Consider the following 14,322-nt stretch of genomic DNA (forward strand, 5'->3'; position numbering starts at 1 on the left):
TACAACATGTAGCTATGCACTTCCAAAAATTTGCTCGCCAATGGTGGGCTAGCCTTCGTGGCAACGGCGAAGCCCCAAAGACATGGAAAACTCTACAAGTTTCCATCATGAAGCAATTACTTGCAAGCGATGCAAAGGACAAAGTGCTTACCGAATGGCGGAGTTTGAAGCTGCTCTCCAATGAGTCTATCCACACATATGTGGATAAGTTTTGGCATTTACATCTCATGGCTACTGTCTTTGTAATCCAGCACACTGTGGTTGCTTTGCGCATCAATTTCCAACAAGGGTTTAAAAGGAATGCCAAGCCCATGAAAAACAAAGATCAAAATGAAGCAAAGGGGAAGAACAATGCCCAAAACTCTTCCCAAGGCAATTCCAACAACAACAACAATAACAACAATCGGTCCAAGGAGAAGGGAGTTTATAAAGGTAAAAATAAACTCTCTCCTGAAGATCTAGAAGCTTTTCGTAAGGACCACAAATGATGTAAGTGCAGGGAGCAAGGACATGGCTATCTTTCTAGCCCCAAAATAAATGCCTACAATGAGACTCATAGAGCTTCCACGATCGAAGCTCCAAAAGAGGATGCCCATTGCAAAGGATCACCTCTCTCCTATGCTTGGGGAAAGGTAAGGGATCATGATGCCTTCATCTTGATTGACCCTAGCTCTACTCACAATTTCATATCCATGGAGTTGGCCACCAAGTTAGGCATTCAAGCTCATGAGATGGGAGATGTTGTTGTAGCCGATGGAGCCTTCAAGGGGCAGAAAGCCACATTTAGTCCATCGATTGGGAAATTGAGGCTTCATGTCCAAGGCTATGTTGACAAAGAAAATTTCTTCATCTCTCCTCTCAAACATGAAGATGCCATCCTAGGGGCACCATGGTTTGACCGTATGACTGTTAATGTAAAGTTCCCCAAAAGAATATTGTATTTCAAGTATAGGGAAAAGAACATGTACATAGATGCTAATGAGCGTGGTCGTACCATACCCCTTGTAAATTCTCTTGCTTTTGACAAATCAATGAAAAGCTCAGTTCTGCGTACATGATTTTTGTCAAACAACCCATAAAAGGTCCTAATGTTTTATCAAATGAAAATGGTAGGAATCAAGAAGAGTTAGACTTGTATAATTTTCTAAATGGATTCCAAGATGTTTTTATCGATGATATCCCTTTAGACACTTTATAGCAAAATTATCTCAAATAGTAGGACCATTACATGACTTAACAAAAAAGAACGTTAAGTACTCATGGACTGCTAAAGAGCAAAATGCTTTTGATAAGCTCAAAGAGAAGCTTACCTCCCAACCAGACCTTATGCTTCCGAATCTCTCAAAATCATTTGAGGTCCAATGTGATGCTTGTGGTGATTTCCTTGGAGCAGTACTGCTTCAAGAAGGGCATGCCATAGCATATGAGATCCGAAGGCTCGATGCCGATGAACGAGTCTTGGGAATATACGAAAAAGATCTTTTAGTTGTTCTACATTTTTCTAGACACATGGAAGCACTATCTATTGGGACTCCTTTTATTCTGAGAATGGACCACCAAAGTCTCAAATACTTCATGACGCAAACCAAGCTCTTTGACAAACAAATGAGGTGGGCAAATTTTCTTTCATAATTTTATTTTCATATTGCTCACATTGCTAGTAAGCATAATCAAGTGACCGATGCACTTTCAAGACGACCAAGAGTCAATGCGGTGTATATAGCAACTTACAGTGATCTATCTACTATGGTAGATGAGTATGCTACTGACCCTGACTTTAAATAGACCATATTGTCAGCCCTTGCCTTGAGGAAGAAAGAAGAACCATTCACCTTGCAGGATGGTTATCTTCTCCATGGCAATAGGCTATGTGTTACCCACTCCCTTTGTGAGAAATTCATGTATGAATCCCATGCTCCTCCCTATGCGGGACATAGAGGCATTCAACCTACTATTTAAGCAGTAGAGATGTACTTCTATTGGCCTACCATGAAAGTAGACATACAAGAGTATGTTTCAAAATGTGCGGTATGCCAAAAGACCAAGTATGATAGAGGGAAGCAGCCTAGATTACTCCAGCCATTGCCAATCCCTAATTCACCATGGGAGAGTATATCCAAGAATTTTATCGTTGGATTACCCAAGTCTATCCATGGGAATACGGGAATATGGACAATAGTAGACATGTTTAGCAAGCAAGCACACTTTATTCCTGTCAAAAAGACTATTAAGGCACACCAAATGGCAACCCTCTTTATATCCCAGATTTTCAAACACCATGGATTGCCAACATCCATCGTGTCAGATAGAGATCCTAGAATGACTAGTAAGGTCTCTTTGAAAATCTAGGTACCAGATTGAATTTCTCTATCCATCTCTCAACAAAGGCAAAAGGTTGCTGCTGACAAGCACAGAAGGGACTTAACATTCAAAGGAAATGATTGGGACTTACTTAAGTTTTCCAAGGGTCAATTGAGGCAAACGACATGCAAAAATCCTATGGGCCATCAAAAGTATTAAGCTAAACTAGCAAAAAGATACTATGGTCCTTTTCAAATCTTGAAGACAGTCAATGACATGGCTTATCAACTCAAGTTTCCCAACCATTGTCTCATACACAATGCTTTTCATGTGAGACTAATTAAGCCCTACAAAGAAGAGCCATCAACAGAACCAATTATTGAGACCCACCAGAAGTCAAAAACCAAGAAGAGGTGCTACAACCCGAAGCTATCCTTCGGCATGAAGACAAGGTACTATGACATGGTAAGATTATCCAATGGCATCTTATTAAATTCAAAATTGTCCTTTTGAAGATGCTAGATGGATGCAAGGAATACACCTTAAGGATAGTATGAACCTTGTTAATGCTTACAATGCTACATTAGAGTAAGCAAATGTACATGTTTCTTTCAAATGATCAATGTTTTTGTCTTATAAGACTAATTATCTTTTTCTTGTGCACAAATTTAAGTCACGAATGCATGCTTAGAATCATGTTTGTGTTGACTGGTCTCTCAAACACCAAGTAGAAATTGTCACTCTACTTTGAAACTATGATATGGACTAAAGAGCAGACATGCTTGCGGCAGCTAATGTTGGAATTAGGGTTGCAGAGAAACACACACAGCTTGGAGAAGACGAAGGAAGCTCAAGGCACACAATAGAGAGTATGTTGCTTAGTGTGCAATGGAAAAATAGATAGCCCTAGAGTGACGGGCGTAGATACAATGCACGGGAAAAAAAACCTCCTAAAGAGGGAAAAAATGCCCCGGCGGTCCTAGTGTGTTCACACACATCACTACCACATGTATATGGTAACAAATCCCCCCTGGAGTGATGCGGTGAACGAGAGCTGGCACATGAGTAAAGGGAAGTGCCATGCCCTGAGGACACGATCAGTCCACAAAGGGGAGTAAGCCCAAAGCTTTGCGGAAAGCTTCAAGCTTCTCATGAGACAATGCCTTTGTGAAAAGATCTGCAAGGTTGTCCTGTGTTGGCACATAAGCCAAGCTGATCCCTCCTGCTGAGAGCCTCTCCCTGACATAGTGGTAATGCACCTCAATGTGCTTTGTGCGAGCATGAAAAACTGGGTTCCTCGCAACTGCCAATGCGCTCTGACTGTCAGTGTAGATAGTGTTGGCAGTGTCCTGTCCAACACCCAAATCAGCCATAAGGCATCTGAGCCATACACACTCAACGTAGCTGTGAAGACTGCCATGTACTCAGCCTCACAACTCGAAGTGGCCACAATAGGTTGCTTCTTGCTCAACCATGATATACATGAACTGCCAAGCACAAAACAAAAACCACTTGTGGACACTCGCGTGTCAAAACAACCAGCCCAATCTGATTCCGAAAAAGCATGTAAGTCTGGCGGCAGTGATCCCCCCTTGGGATAAAACAAGCCAAGATGTAAAGTGCCACTAAGGTAGCGGAAAATTCTCTTGACAGCCTGCCAATGCTTAGACCCTGGGCTATGCATAAATCTGTTGACTTGTGAGACTGCAAACTGAATATCCGGCCTCGTGTTGCATACATAAATGAGGCAGCCAACAACAGTTTGGTAAAGAGTGACATCAGCAGGATCGCCAGCATCATGTAGACTCAACTTCAAACCTGTTTCCATGGGAGTGGCAATAGGTTTGCAATCCTCAAGTCCAAACTTGCATAGCAATGTCTCTATGTAACTTTTCTGACACAAGGCAATACCACCATCACACTGCTTAAACTGTATACCCAAGTAATGATGCAACAGCCCCAAATCTTTCATCTTGAAAGTAGCATTCAAATCAGCCTTAAATTCAGCAATATGTCTCTCATTTGGTCTAGTGATCAGCAAATCATCAACATAAAGAACCACGATGAGAAGTACATCACCCTCACGCTTTACATACAATGTGCTTTCTGTTGGACTGTTACGAAAGCCTTGTTTGACCAAATGAGTGTCAACTTTCTCATACCAAGCACGAGGAGATTGCTTCAACCCATACAAAGCCTTGTTACATTTGCACACTTTTTCCTCTTGTCCTTTTATGACAAAACCGCGAGGCTGCGTTACATAAACTTCCTCAAATATGTCACCATTCAAGAAAGCAGTAACAATGTTTGATTGATGTACATCCCAACCAAAATGAGCTGCCAATGCACATAGAAAATGCATAGTAGTCATACGACAAGTGGGAGCAAAAGTCTTTTCATAATCTATGCCTTTTTGCTGTGCATAACCCTTTGCAACAAGTCGAGCCTTATGGCGATCGATCTCACCATCCGGCTTGCGTTTCAACTTGTAAACCCACTTCGTACGAATGGCCTTTTTGCCAGGAGGAAAATCACATAAAGTCCATGTGTCATTTTCTATAAGTGCATCATATTCTGATTGCATGGCAGCCATCCAATTTTCTGAATTCTGTGCTTCATCAAAAGACAGAGGCTCCTCAACATCATGTAAGCTAGACACAGCCAAAGCATAACAATCTAATGCATAAGATGCATGGCGAGAGCCTGAACGAGTACAACTAGACAAAGGTGCATCCAATTTACTGTCACGCAAAGTGTGCACCAGCCATTTTGGCATACCTCTAGCCTGCTCATTTTCAGCCCTTTCCTCATCAAGTACATCATGTACATCTGCATCAGTAATAGGCCGATCTAAAACATTTTCAGAAACCCCCATAGGCTGTACATTTGCCTCATTGGAACTTACATTCGTATTTCCACCACTAAAAAGAGGCAACAAAGTGTGATAAATGTCCTGTGAGCTTACATTACTGTCTCTAGTACATGACAGCAAGGGTTGAACAGAATCTTCCACAAACACTACATCCCGAGAAACTAGAATACGTTTTGTTTGAAGATGATACAACCTGTAACCTTTGCTTTCAGCACTATAACCAACAAAAACACATTTGACAGCCTTATCATCCAATTTTCTGCGCTGCACTTGTGGCACCAAAGCATATGCCAAACAGCCAAAAACACGCATGTACTCAATAGAAGACTTTCTATCATGCCATGCTTCATATGGAGTAATAGACTGCAAAGCTTTCGTAGGACACCTGTTAAGTACATAAGTGGCACACATGATGGCCTCAAACCAAAAAGAATGCGGCAAAGCTTGACTTTTGACCATACATCGTGCCATTTCCATCAGTGACCTGTTTTTCCTCTCAGCAACACCATTTTGCTGAGGTGTATAAGGCACTGTACATTGGTGTTTTATCCCACGACTAGCCATAAATGCATTAAATTCATGAGACATATACTCCCCCCCTCGATCGGAACGGAGGGTGCCCATAGTACATTTTGAGACATTTTCAGCCATAGCCAGAAATTGTTTGAAGCACATAAAAACTTCGGACTTCGCTTTAAGCGGAAATACCCATGCATGCCTAGAGTAATCATCAATGAAAGTCACGAAGTACAGGTAATTGCCCAAGGACGGAGTTTGCATGGGCCCACAAACATCACTATGCGCAAGCTGCAATCTGCATGTGGCCTGAACTGAACCATCCTTTGGAAATTTAGAACGCTGCATCTTACCCAAAATACAGCTTTCACAAACATGTTTGATAGGTGCTTCAAGAGGTGGCAAAGAAGCAACCATATCCGATTTCTGCAAACGCAGCAAACTGGCAAAATTCAGATGACCAAAACGTGCATGCCAAAGTTTTGCATCTGAAATAGCCCTTGAATCTGCAACAGCATTTGCAAAATTTTGTCCGCACTTGTCATACAAAGTGAGCTTATACAGCCCACGGCACAAAAGCCCAGATGCAACAATTTCATCACCAAAACTGAGATCATGAACTATACATCTGTCATCCACAAATTTGACTATAAGTCCAAGTCTAGCAAGTGCGGATATAGACAAGAGATTCTTCTTGATCCCAGGTACATAAAGTGCATCAACAAGTGTGAAGGAACTGCCATTAGCAGCAGTGAGCACAATCTTTCCAACTCCCTGAACTAGATAAGAGGCGTTGTTGGCACAAGTGACTGAATTCCCATGAGGGACAGACTCAAGAGAGGTAAACAATTCACGATGTGAGGTAATGTGCTTTGTAGCACCACTGTCAAAATACCACACATGTGAATCTGCAGCAACTGACAAGCATGCATCATGGACAACAAGATTGTAAGTGCACTCTGCGCTAAAAGCCCATTCTGCATCAACATTAGCAACACAGTCTCCTTTCACAGAAGACTCAACAATGGCTGCATTTGTAGTGGAACCAGCATTTGCAGTGGAACCACCCTCTTTCTTCTTAGCCTCTTTGGCCTTCAACTTAGGACACGACTTGATCAAGTGATCATTGGCTTTACAATAATGGCAACGCATCTTCTTTTTACCCTTATCACCAGAATTGCCAGACGAAGTACTGCCAGCAGAAGTACTAGGAACATAATTTTTGCCACTCGTAGCAGAACCATAAGAAGTGGCTGCATTACTGTTACCACCCTTTCTTTGAGAAGCAATAAAATCCTATTCAACTGCACGCTGCCTAGTCCTATTTTTTCTAGAAAGTGACTCTTGCAATAGCAATGCGCATAATGCATCAAAATTGACAACTTCAATATTTCCTTGGGTCATCAATCTCCAAGTACTAGCAAAAGTCTGGTAGGAATCTGGTAAGGCATCAAGAACAGTCTGCACAAGGGAACTGTCTGAAATGACTTCACCTACAGAAATAAGCTGCTCATTGATATCCTTGACACTAGCAAGGAAAGTGTCCATATCATTTTCCTCATGCATAATCTTCGACTCCAGCTCTTTACGCAGCAAAGCAATTTTAGCCTCATTGCGGCTTGCATAAAGACCTGCTAAAATATCCCAAGCCTGTTTTGCAGATTTTGTTGAACAGATGTGAGGAACAATGGTGCGCTTCATAGACAACGCAATCAATGCATGAGCCTGCGCATCCTTAACATCCCAATGAGCTTGTTCTGCCGTAGGCAAAACAACTCTAACAGCTGCAATCCTTGCAGCAAGACCTGCAACATCCTTAATATCGCCTACATCCTTAGAACCAGGACGTACATCAATGCCCTGCCCAATGTTCCAGACACCCTTTGACACAAGAACAGGTTGCATCATATAAGCCCACATAGGGTAGTTGTCCCCATCCAACCTGTCCTCAGCAGTAAACATCTTGAACACATCTGTGTTGTTGTTGTCAGCCATGGTAAATGCTGCACCTGATGTGAAAACTGCCCGAAAATAGGAGAAACGGAGCGGGAACAACCTGTGCTATATAGCACAAACCATAGAAGACTATAAGGCACCTGTTATGCAGAAAACGGCACTCACAGAAATTCTGCACAAAATGACGAAATAGCCTGTGCAGTACTGCCTGTAGTGGAAACGGAGGCCGAAATGAGCCCAAATCAAATTCTGAGCAGACCAAGCTCTTTGAGCCTTCCCAAAATATTTGTCGACTTGCAAACGCTTGCCAAAGCTCACTGAAATCGAAGAAAGTGAGCAGGCGGGTGCTGGAGCAGCTGGCGACTAAGCCCGGGAGGACGTGACCTGCTCTGATACCAATTGTTGGAATTAGGGTTGCAGAGAAACACACACAGCTTGGAGAAGACGAAGGAAGCTCAAGGCATACAATAGAGAGTATGTTGCTTAGTGTGCAATGGAAAGATAGATAGCCCTAGAGTGACGGGCGTATATACAATGCACGGGGGAAAAAACCTCCTAAAGAGGGAAAAAATGCCCCGGCGGTCCTAGTGTGTTCACACACATCACTACCACATGTATATGGTAACAACTAAGTCTCCCAAGCCCCAAATGGATTAGTCATCCATCTTGGAATGATGTCGTAGGGTAAAAAGGGATCCTCTACCCGCTAAGAAACATCAACTAATCACTAAGGCTTTATCTCTTCTACCTCATAGTCGAGGACGACCATCATTGCAAGAGGGAGGTATTGTCATAAAATCTAATATCTAACTAACCCAAATGATTTTCTCATATTAAACTGGTCATTTAATGTGGGAGAATGAACGTGAACAAGAGTTAGAATATAGACATGTGCTTAAAGATCTATCTCAACACGGGGCCAAAGTTAATGGGTCCAAATGAGAGATGGTCTGTGAAAGAGCAATGCTAGCTAATGGAGCTTGAAAGACCTTAGGGTTAGCTTCATTAAAGACCTCCAATGGTTAGTGTAAAAGTCCTTAGACCTTAGGCAAGCTAGAGTTGTGCTTGAGGTGGGAACCCGGTCTAAGCTTGAGGTGCTTGTCGTGCTTACTGGACTAAGGTGCTTGAGGTGCTTTATGGCTAAGGTGCTTAAGGTGCTCCATGACTAAGGTGCTTGAGCTGCTTAATGTGTTTCAAAAGTCAACCAACATCCCTACTTGCATTGTGGGGTGTGTGTTCTCTCTCATGGGGGCACGAGCCCTAATTTTAGGGGCATGAGAGAGAACACACACCCTCACACAAGGCAAGCCTTGTCTAAAGAAGCAACAAGATTCCTCAAGCCTATTGGTTGTCCTCTCAAGGTTTCCAATGATAATTTAGCTAATTAAATTAATTTTTTATGCATTTATCAAGTCCTCTCTCTCAAAGGGAAAAGGGGGACAGCGTGGTTGCTTGATATGCACTATGCATGTGATTGGCTAAGCTTGTAGGGATCCGATCAAATTGAAGCTTGAGCTACAATGAGGGGTTGACCAAGGAAGCTAGGGGTGTGCTTGGGGGGTATACTCTCTCTCTCTCTCTCTCTCACACACACACACACACACACATACACTCACAAGGTGATTCTCACTTGGCAAAGTGCAAGAGCTCCATCTCATTCTCCAAGCTTGTGGCAAAGTTGACAGCCTACACCAACACTCTTGGCTATGGAATGCAAATCCAACCAAGAGACATGCTTCAATGCTTAAGCTTGCCAACTTCTTCATCATCATTATTATGCTATTATGCTATGATATGCAAGAAGAGTGATAATAACTGAGGAACTATCTCTTTCTCGTATGTTACTTCCTTTTCCTCTTCCCTACCCTTTCCCCGCTAGCTCTCTCCACCTTTAAAGGTGTTTGAGGCCTTGGGACTGAGGCCGGGGATGGTTAATGCTTTTACAAAGTTTATGTTATGCTCGTGATGCTTGAAGCTTTCCATCTTCATTGCATCACCTAGGTCACAAGGAACACAAAGATTGTATTGTACCAAGTCTCTCTTTATGGGAGAACCTATAATACAAAAGCCTATTGGAGGGGGGATTGACTCCACATAAATCTGGTCCTCAAATGTTGTCATGTTCTCTAATTATCTTTCTTGCAAAAGTATTGTTCATGCCAAGTTAATTAAGTATAATGGTTGTGTTGCTACCGCTAATTAAGTTCACCCTCTATGTTCTCAAAGTAGTCTCTTAAAAATGCTCACTATAATTCTCTTAATTCTGCTATTCTCAATGTTCATAGGCCATTTCCATTACATTACAAAGAAGAAGGATCCAAGAAAGTAGCAATAACCAAGAGGAAGAGAATGAGTCTTTCTTTTGTGAGCTCACTTAAACTTTGTACAAAGAAGAAGGATTTGTACCAGGGCATTAGGATACATGTTGATATTTGTGATTGTGGGTTACTTGAACAGAACACATACTTAGTCAATATGTCAGAGCACAACAAGTCCTTGACAAGCTTCCTCTCTAAAATGTCATCTCTTGGAGTGCACTGATTGCGGGGTATGCCCAACATGAGTAGACCACAAAACGTTATGCTGCTTTCAGTAGATGCGAACTGAGGGCATCTCTTCAAGTGCAATCACCTACATATTCATATCAAACTCATGTGGCATTACACAAGATACTACCTTGGGAGGAAACCCATTAACTAAAAAGTTGACAATCTTTTCAATCCATTTAGGCATTGTCTCGACTATAAATAGGAAAGTGTATGGCAATTCATCATCAACTCCAACAGGGGATTCACCATTGGGTATGTCATACAAATGATCTGCCCCCGGTGGATTCACTCTATATATAAAATGGGACGCCACCTGCGAGTGGACAACTTTGATAAAACCCCTATATAGGACTCATACTAGGAAATATGACCCCCCTTTCTACGCTTATACGACCATCAATGCAAAAAATTATCATACCCCTATCTTGCATATAAAATTTAGGTCTAACATGATCTAATTGACTAAAACTAGTCAAAGAGAGTGTAGCATAGTGACTAGCAACATACTAAGGGACCACTTATGTTGAGAACTAGATGTACCCTCAATGTACCTTAGTTTGACTTTCAAATTATGTACCCGCTCAGCTTGCACTCTAGATACTCATCCAATTGTGCCCCATCTTAATTACTCAAAAAACATGCTCATAAAGTTGTGCTAGGTTCTTTGTGTAAGTTTTCATATGTACAAACTCTTTATAGATTTCATCTCTCAATAAATGAATTATAATCACACAACAAGCAACTGATACAAAGCAGTGTTAGTTCTTGCATGGATCTTTATAGCTATTGACTAAAAAGTTCAAGGGCATACTTTTTTGGGAATCCATGATTTTGAAACACAAAAACTTCCTCTTATTTTTTCCTTTCCTCACTTCTTCCCCCCCCCCCCCCCCTCCTCCAACCAATAAATATGATACCCCCTCCCTTATTTTTAAGCTTGGGAGATAAATTATTGGGGGTCTTCCTCTAACTTATACGCTTATGTAACTTGTAAAAAAAAACCCTCCCTTTGCACTTACGTGGTGTGGTAAGTTTTCTAGAGTGAAACCCCCAGGGATCTGCCATAACATGTTTCTTGCCAAGCCTTACAAAAATAGTGAAATCAAACTTGAGTAGAATTAACAACCATCGCATAATTCTCCCCGTGGAAATGGCTTGTTTAGTAGATACAACAACGTTTGATGATCCACATAAAACACAAAATTGGTAGCAAGAAGGTAATAACAAAACTTCTTTATAGCATAAATCATAGCCAAACCTTCTCGTTTGTAGTGGTGTAGTTCATCTCGGCATCATTTAATTGGAGAATTGCAAAGCTAATAGGGTAGTCTAATTTATGTTCTCCTGGTTGAGTTAGAGCACACCCAATAGCAAAGTTTGATGCATCAATATGCACATGGAAAATTACGTTCCAATCAAGAACTCGTAGAATTGGGGCACTTGTCAGGGCCTTTTTTGCATGGTCACACTCCTCGATCTAGTGAAACTCGATAAGAAGCTTATACAATGGACTAGCTATCTCAACAAATTTTAAAATAAACCATCGATAATAACCAAGATGGCCCATGGATATTTGAACTCCCTTATAGTTTGTAGGTGGTGACAAATTGGCAATGGCTTTGATTTTGCTCTTATATGTGGAAATCCCATTCTTGGACACTATATGCCCTAAAATGACTCCATGCTTACACCAAAATTGGAATTTGAAAGGATTCAATTAGATGCGATACAATTTGCACTTTTCAAACACTTGTCCTAAACATGATAGATGTTTCTCCCAAGAGGAATAAACACAAAGCTCGTCTAGGAAAGCTTCACAAAACTCTTTCTAAAAAATTCTTTGAACACAGTGATTATTAACCGTTGGAATGTAGTAGGGGCATTTGTCAAGCTAAAGGCCATGATAGAAAATGCAAACACTCCAAATTCGATTATAAAAGCAATTTTAGCTTGGTTCTCTAGTGCAATCAGGATTTGATTATAACTAGAGTATCCATCTAAAAAGATATAAGCTTTCTTTCCTGTAAATATTTCAAGCACATATTTCGAACGTGGCAAGGGATAATGATATCTCCTAGGGGCTGTATCAACCTTGTTGAGGTCCACACATACTTTGAGTTTCCCATTCTTTTTTGGCACAATGACTATTAAAGACACCCATTCTGAGTGCTCAATAGGGTATATGATAAGTTTTTCAATCTCTTCTTGAACAACCTTTGCATACTTAGGATTCATTGGTGGGTAGGGTTGTTGCTGAACTCGTTTAGCAATGCTAATCATGGGAATTGTATGTTGTGCCACGGAAGGTGGAACACCTTTCATATCATCTTAAGTCCAAGAAAATATATCCTTGAATTCTTTGAGAATCTCTCTAAGTACAACCTCTTCAGTCTTAGTAAGGTCTTGGCAATGAAAACAGGTTTGAACTCCTCACCCGAGTCTGCTAATTCTATTTCCTTAACTATCGTGAGAGCATCATAGATCCATTACTTCAATCAGTAGTTGTTCTTTAGGAGTTCATGTACATAACCTTACACTCCTTCATGGTGTAGGATTTGAAATTCTCAGGTGTAGGGTGTAAGTCAGTGGGATCTTCTTGTGCCGTGGATTGTGATCTCAGTTTTGCTTCCCTTTGTTGCTGAGCTAACTCTTGGTTTTGGCTTCTCCTTACAATACGACTTAATTTTAGCTTCTCTACAACCTCTAATTATGCAACGTCAAAGGGTTGTGGACTACACCACATGACACTGTGAAGGTATTCGCCCCAATTATCTACCAACTTTTGATGAGCATCACATGCCCCCACATAACTGAGCCATTCCCCGGTGGATCTCTTTTCTTTTATCCTAGCACGTACATTCTCTCGATATCATCGCCTCTTATATCTCTTACTCCTCTTGTCTAATTTTTTATTTTGGTTGCTTCTGGCGTGGAATCACTGGGTTTATCCTCATTTGTGTCCTCTTCACTCCAGGATACATCATTATAGGACGAGGTACTTGGCCTTGAGGGTTTTATTTCTGGACTTGAGCTGATATGCAAGTCAGATTCCCTTTCCAGCTTAGAATTGATTTTTGTTAGTGATACAATCTTTGAGTCACATTGATCACAATCTCTCAAAGAAATAATAGCTTGGATGTCATTCAGGTATTCACTCTTTGTATCCTCTGAACACATTTGCATGGCACTTGAACATATTCATTGGTGCAACCTGCACTCCATGATTGGCTCATGCAAGGAGATAACAATAGTGATGCACATAAGGAATGGTTCTACCTTTACATTTGTAAAATTCAACCTTACTTTATCAGTAGTAACATTTTCTAGCAAGCCAAACTGCTTCAAGTTCTTTATTAAGACAACTATGCAGGTCATGCCTTTTGAAGTCCACACTGGAATTCATGTTTATGCCACCCTATACATGAGAGCATAACCTGATACAAAATCCCTAAACAGTCTATCAATGGTTGGAGGTTTACACACTAGCACACTAGAATTGAAGAAAATGCTTTCTCTCTCAGGGCATTTAGTCTTAACCTCGTCAAAAGTGGTTTGATCAGCATTGCCATTTACAAGTAGCTTTTCCATATACTTTTCCATAGGAATCTGCCACAACTGCCATTCTTTTTTCTTGTCCCACATAACCACCAATAGAAGAAACTTTGCGACAAACTCTTGTCGTGGTTTAGGAGTCGCATAGCCTACCATGCATGCAACATGCAAGCGTTGTAGTGCATCTTCTTGGACCACAACAAAGTAGAGGCTGGTTTGATCACAAAAAAACCACAAGGGGGTGGGCTCATCTTGATCGCACCGACGAGAGGGGGAAATCCTATTTCTGTAGCTTTCTCTCTTGACCCTTATGCGCGGTGCTACTCGAATATTCTCCCTCTCTCACTGCGTTCTGCCACCATTGCCATGTAAAATTAGATTTTTCTCACTTAAGCACCCAAGAGGAGCACCCAAAGAAAAGAAAACTTTGAAAATTAATCCCCTAAGGAGGGTGCCCAGCCCCCCCCTCCCCCCCTCCCCAACCTTCTTTTTTTTTTTAGCATAAGCTCAACAAGCTACCAAGTGAAGGTCACGGAGGCAAGCAAAAGCTTAGTAAGATTCTTAAAAAGTTCAAAA

Source organism: Adiantum capillus-veneris, chromosome 17 (genome assembly GCF_014529385.1).
Source record: "Adiantum capillus-veneris isolate H3 chromosome 17, ASM1452938v2, whole genome shotgun sequence".
NCBI lineage: Eukaryota > Viridiplantae > Streptophyta > Polypodiopsida > Polypodiales > Pteridaceae > Adiantum > Adiantum capillus-veneris.